Source organism: Gouania willdenowi, chromosome 3, assembly GCF_900634775.1.
Source record: "Gouania willdenowi chromosome 3, fGouWil2.1, whole genome shotgun sequence".
Classification (NCBI taxonomy): Eukaryota; Metazoa; Chordata; class Actinopteri; order Blenniiformes; family Gobiesocidae; genus Gouania; species Gouania willdenowi.
In genome coordinates, this window is record NC_041046.1 from 31,327,566 (window position 1) to 31,337,595 (window position 10,030).

The 10,030-nt window shown below is 36.2% G+C and overlaps 1 protein-coding gene across 1 annotated transcript in view; it reads right to left on the reverse strand.

Annotated features, from left to right (window-relative positions):
• ankrd11 (ankyrin repeat domain 11) overlaps nt 1-9,163 on the reverse strand; it is a 124,370-nt gene extending 115,207 nt beyond the window's left edge. Inside the window, exon 1 of the mRNA XM_028443111.1 lies at nt 8,722-9,163. The gene's annotated coding sequence lies outside the window, so the exon portion shown is untranslated. The remainder of the gene's footprint in view (nt 1-8,721) is intronic.
• Nucleotides 9,164-10,030: the final 867 nt, after the last annotated feature.

A 10,030-nucleotide genomic window follows, 5' to 3' on the forward strand; every position in this document is an offset into this window, starting at 1 on the left:
TGGTCCCATTAGACAGTAATGTAACTATTGAGATTATTACACCTAAATATCCTGAATGATTACACCATCAGCCTGATCTGGTTTGTCTCCAGTGTTGATGTTAACATGTATTTGTGTTTGTAAGGAATCTGTTTAGACTTGAAGTTGGAAATTGTTTTATTTACAGTTTTTATTTATTGTGATTTGTATCATTACCTTGATAAATACCAGAAATTATCGGGATATTTTTTTAGTCTATATGGCCCACCCCTAGCTGGCATGTGTCTATTGAAAGTGGCTGTTGGGAGGCAGAATATTACTGACAGTCACCCCGACAGCAGAATGACTGAGCTGTAACAGAACGCTGAACATCACGGTGAACTGAACATTCAAAAACGAGCTTCGGATAATGTAGGAAAAGTGAAAGCTCTCAAAGCTTTAATAACAGGACGGACGTCGGATGCATTGTGCTCCGAATAGAAGACAGTGTCCGAGTGGAGGGAAATTGTGTCAGAGTGAGTGACTGCAGAAGTCAACATCTGTTTAATATTTTTTATTTCCTGTGCCTAAAATAAAATGTTTGCTTAAATAAGCACAAATCATACATACTTTAATCACTTATTTTGAAGTGTGGAATGTTAGAAAAGGTTTTATCAAGTGATGTTGCTCAAACAGAAAACAACAGTCAGCAACAGTAAGTGAGAAAAACCGTCCCATTTATTATCAACCAATTGGATACATACATTTTAACCCTCAACATAATATCTACAGTATTCTACAATTGAATAAATATAAATATATTTGAATATAAATATAAATATATTACACCGTCATGTTCCTGAGTGGAACAGGGGTTCGGCAGGTGCTCGGTCTGCAGCGCATTTTAAAAAACGGAGCCTTACGTTTGCTTTTTATCAGCCATACTGGCTGAACCCACAGCTACTGATGTCTTTATGCTCTTGTGCGTGCAATGTTATGTTTAGGTACTTCACAGGAAATTGTCTACTCTTCCATTCCCTCACAGTCACATGGATGCGTTCAGGTACCGAAACATTGTACCGCTTGATTTACGTAAATCGGGACCAGGTAGTACCGAAGGAAATTGGTCGGTACCTAAACAAGTACCGAATTCGGTACCCATCCCAAAAGATTACTCTCATTTTTTTTTTTTCAAATAAAGAGAACAAAAAACAAAAAAAATGGTTAGATTGCTTTCTCCATTTGAGAACGCAATTTTTCTCCCTCCTCTCTCAATAACATTTTAAGGTCTCACATTTATCATCAACCACAAACAGTACAGATGGAGAAAGAGAGATGCACCCTATTTCTAAATATAAAGTAGTGAAGCCAGTGGCTCCCAACCAGAGGAACGAGCAATTTGCAGGGGAAACTCTGAAACATTTATCAATTAATTTAAAAATACAGGAAAAAGTTCCTAGTTTCTTTTTAGGCTATCCTTTTGGACACATTTACCAAACTAAAAATAATAATACTCAACACAATAATGTTTTTTCTTGTAATTTATTGAACAGAACTAATTTATGTTGTAGAGGCCATTTAAGCACACTTCTGACAGTAGGAGACAATAAGTTAGTTATCCATACTTTACAAAGGAGTATTTACACACTATTTAAGTAATTATATGAAAGTTGCATTAGGATTTATTTATTTGTAAACACGTATTATTTTAAGTTTGGGAACAAATGTTCGAGACACAGAAAGGACTTCAGTAAAGCCCACTGATACACAAATGAAACAGCATTTGAAATTATGTTGGGGGTACTTATGATGTGATGAGGGGGTACACTTGATTGGACAAAAATGCAAAGGCAGTACAAGTGATCAAAAAGGTTGAACGGTTAAATCCGTTTAATTTCTTTCCAAATTCCATTTTTTCCACTTTAATTTTTTGAATTCCATTTTTTAAAGAAATATTTATCATTTTTTAAAGAAAATATTAGTTTTTAACTCCTGGGAGGAAACAAAATAAATAATAATAAATAAAACTCATAATAATCAAACAACAATGTATGTCAAAAATAAAGTACACACAATTAAAAGGTAGATATAAGTTGTAGTGTCATGGATTATTCTGACTTCTTTTTAATTGTATGTCATATAAAGATGTATGAGAACAGCATTAATGTCACCTGATTTCCTCACAGGGATCAATAGTTTACTGAATCTGATCAGGTTTATTAATTAATTTACCAATTTAGTTTAAATTCACCTAATTTAAATTATCCTATCTTCTGTATAATGTGGAATTTGACGTTGACTAGATGTTGCTCTTTGTTACTTTTGTCCCTCATAGTCAGGACGAAAGTAACACCATGAAATACATTGAAGTTAAAAAACAAAAACATCTCTTTTAGGAAAACAACAAAACATAATAATGTTCTGGCTAATAAGCCATGCACTCTCCAAATAGAAAAAAATATTACTTTTTCATTGCTTAATTAAAAAACAAACAAACAATTAAGTATAAACTTTGATTGTTTTCATTATTGTGTTTCATTAGTTATTTTTTTATTAATTCATTATTTCAACATGCATTTTACTGTAGCTCTGATGAGATGTTAGAATGCAACATTCTAATAACGTTGCTCCAACTACTTTTATTTTGTAAACCAGAAGTTCCCACTGGAACGGTGTATTTGAAGTAGCTTACTGACTGTGAATGTGTACTTAAGAGTCACGGACAAAAGGCTGGAATAAAAAGAACTACAAGACACATGGACTGAATTATTCTTAGTTAGGCCAGGCACAACAGTTCAAAACACTGAGCAGGTGAAGATGATTTAAACCTGATCACGTTTTCACGGAGCACTGCTGCACTACACGAAACACGGGCGGAGCTTTACAGGCACAGCAAAGTTAAACTGGCACTGGAGGTTCTGTAGTGAGGAGTCAGTGATGATTTGCATTGTTTTAAAGCAGTGGTTCTCAACTGGTCTCACCCTGGGACTCACATTTTGCCACAGTCATTAAATCGCGACCCAACCAACCAAATTTAGTTTTTCAAAAATAGCTGTTGAAAGCACACGTATATAATCTTTTTTAAAACATAAATCTATATATTTTCCTGTGCAACATTGATAGGCATTTAACAGCATGCCTACCAAAAGAAAAGTTTCTTTCAAAATAAGACAAATCCTATTTATTTATTATTTACCAGCTGTCCGCGACCCACTTTTGGGTCCCGACCCACCAGTTGAGAATCACTGTTTTAGAGGTGTTTATAAGGTGTAATAAGTAGTCCCCTGGAAACATTTCCCCGAAAAAAACGTTTTTTGCACCACGTGTCTGCGTTTCATGCCAATTTTGTCCATTTCCGCATTTAAACGTTTTTATTGGTCGATTCTGTACACAATTTCGTTAACGCGAATTTTACAGGGCCCTGGGTCGGGAGCCACTGACTCAAACATGACCAGATGGGATCAGAGGAGAGTTGTAACCACAATACTATATTAGACAAAGTATTACGGTTCCGGGTAATATCACAATACTGAAGCCTTTTTTAATTATTATTTTTATGAACTGCAATGTATTTGTACAAGTTATAAATACTTATCAATTTATAATAGTGTTGTTGATAAGAGTACATGAACAAAAGCATATTAGCAATAAAAAACGAAAATATGAAGTTAGAATTTATATGATTAAAATTAAAAAAAATATTCAGTTTCCTTTGCACATCCATTTATGTTTAACTAATGTAAATAATCAACTTAGGATAACAAATCCACTGTCTTTAAAAAAAAAAATCCATTTGACAATAATGCTTCTTCTCCAACATAATAAACCATAGAAGATAAAATATAATAAACAGGAACTGAATCCCTGTGAAAACTATATTTGTATGCATTTTCAGGGTGACATCACTAGTGTTTTATGAGATTGGATGTGCTCCCTCCTTTGTATGTATATAATTTGTAAATATTGTTTGTACATTGTAAATATCTCTGTTAATAAAAAATATATATATAAATAAAAAAAGATCGCCCAGAGTGTTTCCTCCTTTGGCTCCTATAGCTTGGTGGCCTGCATAGTGGATCTCTTATTGCCCTACCGTCTCTGCCTCGTTTAAAGACAATAGTTCAAAATGGGACTTTTGGAGTTTGTTTTTTTTTTTTAAGTTAAATTAGTGATGTCACTGATGACAATGCCACAGCAGACTCGCCACTAGGGCCACATAAAACTAATTTTTTATTCAAAAGTATCTTTAGACAGTGCTAGATTTTTATCGAGCTAACGTAGTCTCACTGTCAGCAGGTACATGCAGGTTTGTGTATGTGTGCACGTATCTACACAGCTGGTAGCAGCCAGGCAGTGCTACAGATTATGTAGTTCCCAAACATTGATCATTAAAAAATACCATTGTGGTGGGTTTGTTTTTCATATGTTGCTTTATATTGCAAATAGATCTATCATCACATTTACATTTATTTAAAATGCGTTCTTCTATTACATCACAAAAACTAACAAACAAGTAGTGTTTTGGGAGGCAACTAGAATAAAACAATATATTGATTGATCTACTTTGGTAGTTTTGATGGTAAAAACAAATAACTTCTTGATGAGCTTCAAAGGCAAAATGATCAAATAGTAGCACGTACATACAGTATGTTATATACCACTGAAAACTGAACGGGAACCATTTTCAGTGACATATAGGTTGGTTTTCAGAATTTTAAAAACAGCTGGAAGTTGTGCTGCAAGGACCTTAGGTTCACAAACATTTGCCACAATAAACAATAGCAGGAAACCTTGAGACAAGTTCCAGTGGAACCAGTAGATAGTTTAACCCAACTGCCGTCCCACAACAACTACAAGCTGTTTGTGCCCAAACATGGAAGGCTGGCTACAACACAAATAGATCTTACCATCCCATAATAATAATGAAAAGTAAGTAAGAAAATAGTTTTGTTGTAGATAATATTGATGACAAAAAACAAATAAACTGAACAGCTGAGCAGGTAAACCAACATTTTAAGCAAAGGCAAGGCAAGGCAAATTTATTTATATAGCGCATTTCATACTCAAGGCAACTCAATGTGCTTTACATGATAAAACATTCAATTGTTTAAAATCAATAAGAACATTTAAATCAATAAGAACATTTAAAATCATCAGTAAAATCAATTAAAGCATCTATTTGGAAGATGCTATAGCTTTGTTTCTTTTGTTAGCTTTCAACGAGTTAATTCTTCTTTTTCTCTGGTTGGAATAGCCTTAAACTAACCTCTACACAAAAAAAATTCATTAACTGACACTTGTAGGTTATAATGTGGTAGTGTTAAGCTATTCAAATACAGTCATTAACAGGATTCTTTTGCTTTCACTTTGCTGTGCGTCCTTTTCTAATGTACTATGTTGTGTGTGTGTTTTTTTTTTTTTTTAAATCAGTCTTCATGAATCTTTAAAGCTTTAAAACCACCTCTAAAATAAGACTGGACTGTATAAAATCATGTTAAAATGTCCAAGTTTAAATCATAGAAATAGAGCTCCAGATAAAGTTGTCAGCAGTTCACATTGGCCTAATATGTAAAAGGAGAACAAAATGTAGGGAGCACAGACACTAAAGCCAATCCGACCTTTCTAAAAACCAGCAGAGCTGAGACTCCTTTAGCTGCTGGAGAATCTAGCACTTTCAAAAACAGGGACAAAAATCAGTCATTCATGATAGAATACTCATTAGACATGAATCAGTATTAATGTTATCACAAAGCAGTTTACTAAGATCTCCAACTGCACATTGATAAAAAAGCTGAAAACAAAATGTCTACACTAGCATTTCATCTATATATGCTATTATTAAAACACTGCTACTTTATATATAACACCACCAGATCACGTTTTGTGCTCAAGATTTTGGCCAATGCAGTCCTAAATCTCTACAATAACATGTCAAACCTTAATTGGGGCTTTAACTGGCACAGACAAACAAGATCTACACACGCTCAAGGGAAGATAGAGATATGCATCACTGCCTCTGCAGTGTAGTCAACATGAACGCCCTGACAAGCTAAAGCACTGAGTATCTTGGTGGAAAACACCACCAGCGGCACTGCAGTGTTTTTCTCAGCACTGGCACTGCACCATAGAGGCATGCTTTTCCATATTCCATTCCCCCTACAGCCAGTCTCAAACCTCACCTCAGTATACCCAACTTTTACATTAGGTTACTAATACCAAAAAACAACAACAAAAGGAAAAACACACTGAACTCATTGAGCTCAAGCAATCATCTCAGTAACTATTCATCCCGAGAACACAGTTTGGTCACCAATGCATACAATCACTTATTAATAAATGAATATAAATGGTCTGCAGTTAGTTTAATACATTCTATAAAACATTTTTAGTGTACCTGGAAAGGGGACTGACACACTAAAACCACTCCTTTACAGTTTGGAACACACCAGCAAATAGAAAAAGCTCAGTTTTTCTTGGATAGAATTTATGAGGCCATGAATGCATAACAAAACTGGCAAAGCAGCTAAACTTGAAATGTAACTTGAACCAAGTGCCACATCAGCATTGCCATTGAAAACAGAGCATACACCTTGCACCACAGGACTCTTAGTAAACACTATGGTATGGGACAAAACTTGTAAGACTTGGAGGAAGCCAGCTAAGATGAGCCCAGCCTGGAGTTAAACACCAGTCGTTGTGTTTCCTGGCTTCCTTGTCACTGGCAATTATAACCATAGTATAGGATAAAATCAAAACTATTTCATTTAATTGAAAAATGTAGCTCCTTAATTCGTTCTCAGTTTTCAGTTTCTGTCCACTCCAATTCAGTTTTTTGATTCAATTTTTTGTGCCACACATCCGGGACCTGGCCTCAGGCAAACTAGTTGAACGCAGATGAGAAGAATTTTACGACAGCAACGCGCATTACGTTCGCTTTACCTGGCGTTTATGCTGTCCCTGCAGGTGTGATGTCCAGCGACGAGCGGCTCAACTCTCAGGTTTGTGAAATAAATAAATCAGAACATGTATGAGAGGAAGCGTCATGTTTGCATACAAAATGATAGCCAGGACAGCTCCTTGTGTGTCGCCTTTCCTGGATCTAAGTAAACGACGTAGCATAAACAGTCTGTGGACTTTAGCAGCACCGGCTAACTGTAGCGCAGTGTTTCATCCCATACAAGTCATGTTAGAGAATCGAGTAAAACTTTATTTCAGCCTTAGGGTTAATAATTACCTTTATGTGCTCGCTCACGCAATACTAGTATCACATGCTCGCATATAACTTTTACGTGAGCACGCAATTAAAACAAATATCCGCGTTCCTTTAGGGGCTCCGTAAATTCAGGTCATTTTGAGTAGTTTTGTACCTTTTTGGTGTAGTTTTGTGTACTATTTTACTCATTTAGTATATTTTTATTACAAATATCTTATGCGTAGTGAGGGTGTTAACACAGGCTTATTACGCTTATGTAGAAAAGCTCAGGCAGTGACAGGAACTGCACATGCGCACAGGAAGTGATAGTCAGATTTGTCTGAGGTCCGGAACTACAGACACTTTGTTTAAATAACCATATTAACTTAAAAAAAATTTAGCAGTAGAAAAAAGTTTTTTATATTGACCTTTTTTAACCCAAACAAACTGCGACACAGTGACGTCATGAACCGGTGACCTGACCCGGAAACGGAAGTACCGCGCTCAATACTGAGAGGGAGCAGTAATCTTATAATTAAAATGAACGTTTTACAACACCAAATTACTCCAAAATAACGGATGCACACGAGGCGTATTTGAAAGCCGTTGACAAAATTATAAGTCGAACAGATACCGCACCGGGGAGATATTCGCTCCACAAATACACACACAGGACTTTCTCGCTTTTATAGGTAGAAGATTTCGATTTTAAAAGCAATTATTCAAACCATCAATTTAAATGCAATTCCTACCGTGACAAGTTTTATCTCATACTACGATTATAATTCCCAGGGACAAGGAAGCCAAGGCAACAACAATACTACTGAATGCCCTAAAAAGCCATAACTACTAGATGGTGTTTAATTCCAGGCTGGGCTCATCCATGTTGGCTTCCTCCAAGTCATAGCGATCCCTCCAAACGGAAAGTTTACGCATTTATTTGGGGTAACTTGACTTCCGTGTTATGTCTAAATACCTGTCCATTTCCTTTCACTAAGAAACAAGCAAGTACTGTAAAGGGTAGGGAAGGTATCATGTTTAATAAACCAGTAGCAAGTATGTTATTACGTTTGATAATATCCTCAACTGCACAATGGAATGGATAGTGAATTTGTCATCTCAAACCCCTTTTGCAATGCTGCTTTATCAACAAAAACAAACAAAAAAAAACAAGCACAATGTGCACACATGCTGGCACTAACCACTGCAGCAATGGCCTGAGTACCAAAAACAGGACAGGCTTCACAAATCAAAATAATACATTAAATGTATCCCTTCATAGATTAAACAACATTAATAATTGCCACAATAACCAATGACTGGTATAATAAATATCAACTTAAGAAATGATTGTGTCCTACAATAAATACATTTGGAATATGTAGGTATGTATTGGTAAGCATGGAATGTAACCAAACGAGGGGCACAATAAATAATATCAGATAATGCGTGTTGGTTATTTGTCGCAGCCCACCACATACACAGAAACGGAGATCGGGCAGCAGGCTGTTGTTGTGGAAATGTTAGCGTTGCAGCAGTAAAAAAAAAAAAAAAAAAAAAAAGACTCTTACCTCTGTTTGAACGTCCACAAAATTCAAATACGTTATTGTTTAGTCTACACCGCAGTGATTTTGGCCGATGCTGGATGGTCCCATTTGTCACCGTAGGTTCAGCAAACACTGGCCAGAAGACATCCGCATAAACTGGCGACGACCATCACGGCTCATAGACAGCGAGCTCACGAGAGACGAGGCTAGTGCTAGCTTGTAAGGACCGTGTTCACCAACAAACAGTCGTCAGGAGTGAGGGGAAAAAAAACCTAAAATATCCACAAAAGCAGTTCGCTGCCGAATTATATAATCGTCACCATCAACTACGACGCATTAACAATCCATTATAGTAACGGTGGATTTGCTTCGATGAAAACAACCCAAAAGAAGACCATAGTCGTGTTTCACTTTAATCTTCTCCGTAACCCGATTCAAGCGGTTCTCGAGCGGCCTTTGACTTCGCTGTGTGAGGCTCAGAACGGAAACGCATCCGGGATGAAAACTGAGCGCTCATTGGTTCTCGTACGGTGGGAGGATCCCTCTTCAGCACATTAGGAAACTGGCGTCATTTTGGATCCGCAGCGCAACAAGCTCTTATATCAAACATGATACCTCGGAAGAGCCAACATGGCTGACACGGATCATAGTTTCAAACCTGAGGGTCGACACCATTATACAGTTGGAGGAATGAGAAAAGGAAATGGAGTACGGACGACGGGTGCACTCGTTTTGTTTCTTTTAGGACATGGTGACTGTTGTTGTTGTTGTTTATTCGGAGCGGTGTTTTGATTTAATTACCAGTTTAAATCAAATTCAGCAATACAGAAAAGTGTTATTTTAATTCAAATGGGTTTATTAATTCCCTTACACCGTTGTTTGTTTAATGTACACGCAGAAACAATGGCTACAGTTTTAGCTTACCTCCACCAAAGTAAGGTCATCTATTTTGTAATGTGCTGTAAAAAATAAAAATAAAAAAAGATAAAAGGAAATTTTGATAACAAACACTAAAGTGAACAATACACTGCTTTCCTGAAAAATAAAGAGCATAACATGACTTAAAATAACATGACAAATGAGAATGAAAATACCTCCATAGTGGAATTACTAAATGTGCAGCGATTCCGTCAGAGTGCATCTTTAGCTAAGATAAACATTTATTTAGCCTTAAATCTACTCAGTATATTTTCAAGTCATCTTGATGTAAAAGTTCATTAATTCAGTTTAAAAATACAAAAAAAAAACCCCAAACAGATAAAGTAGGTCAGAGTGCAGCGAGAGCTTCGTGTGCATGTGAACAAATCTAACGCACCCAGAGTCAAAATAAACC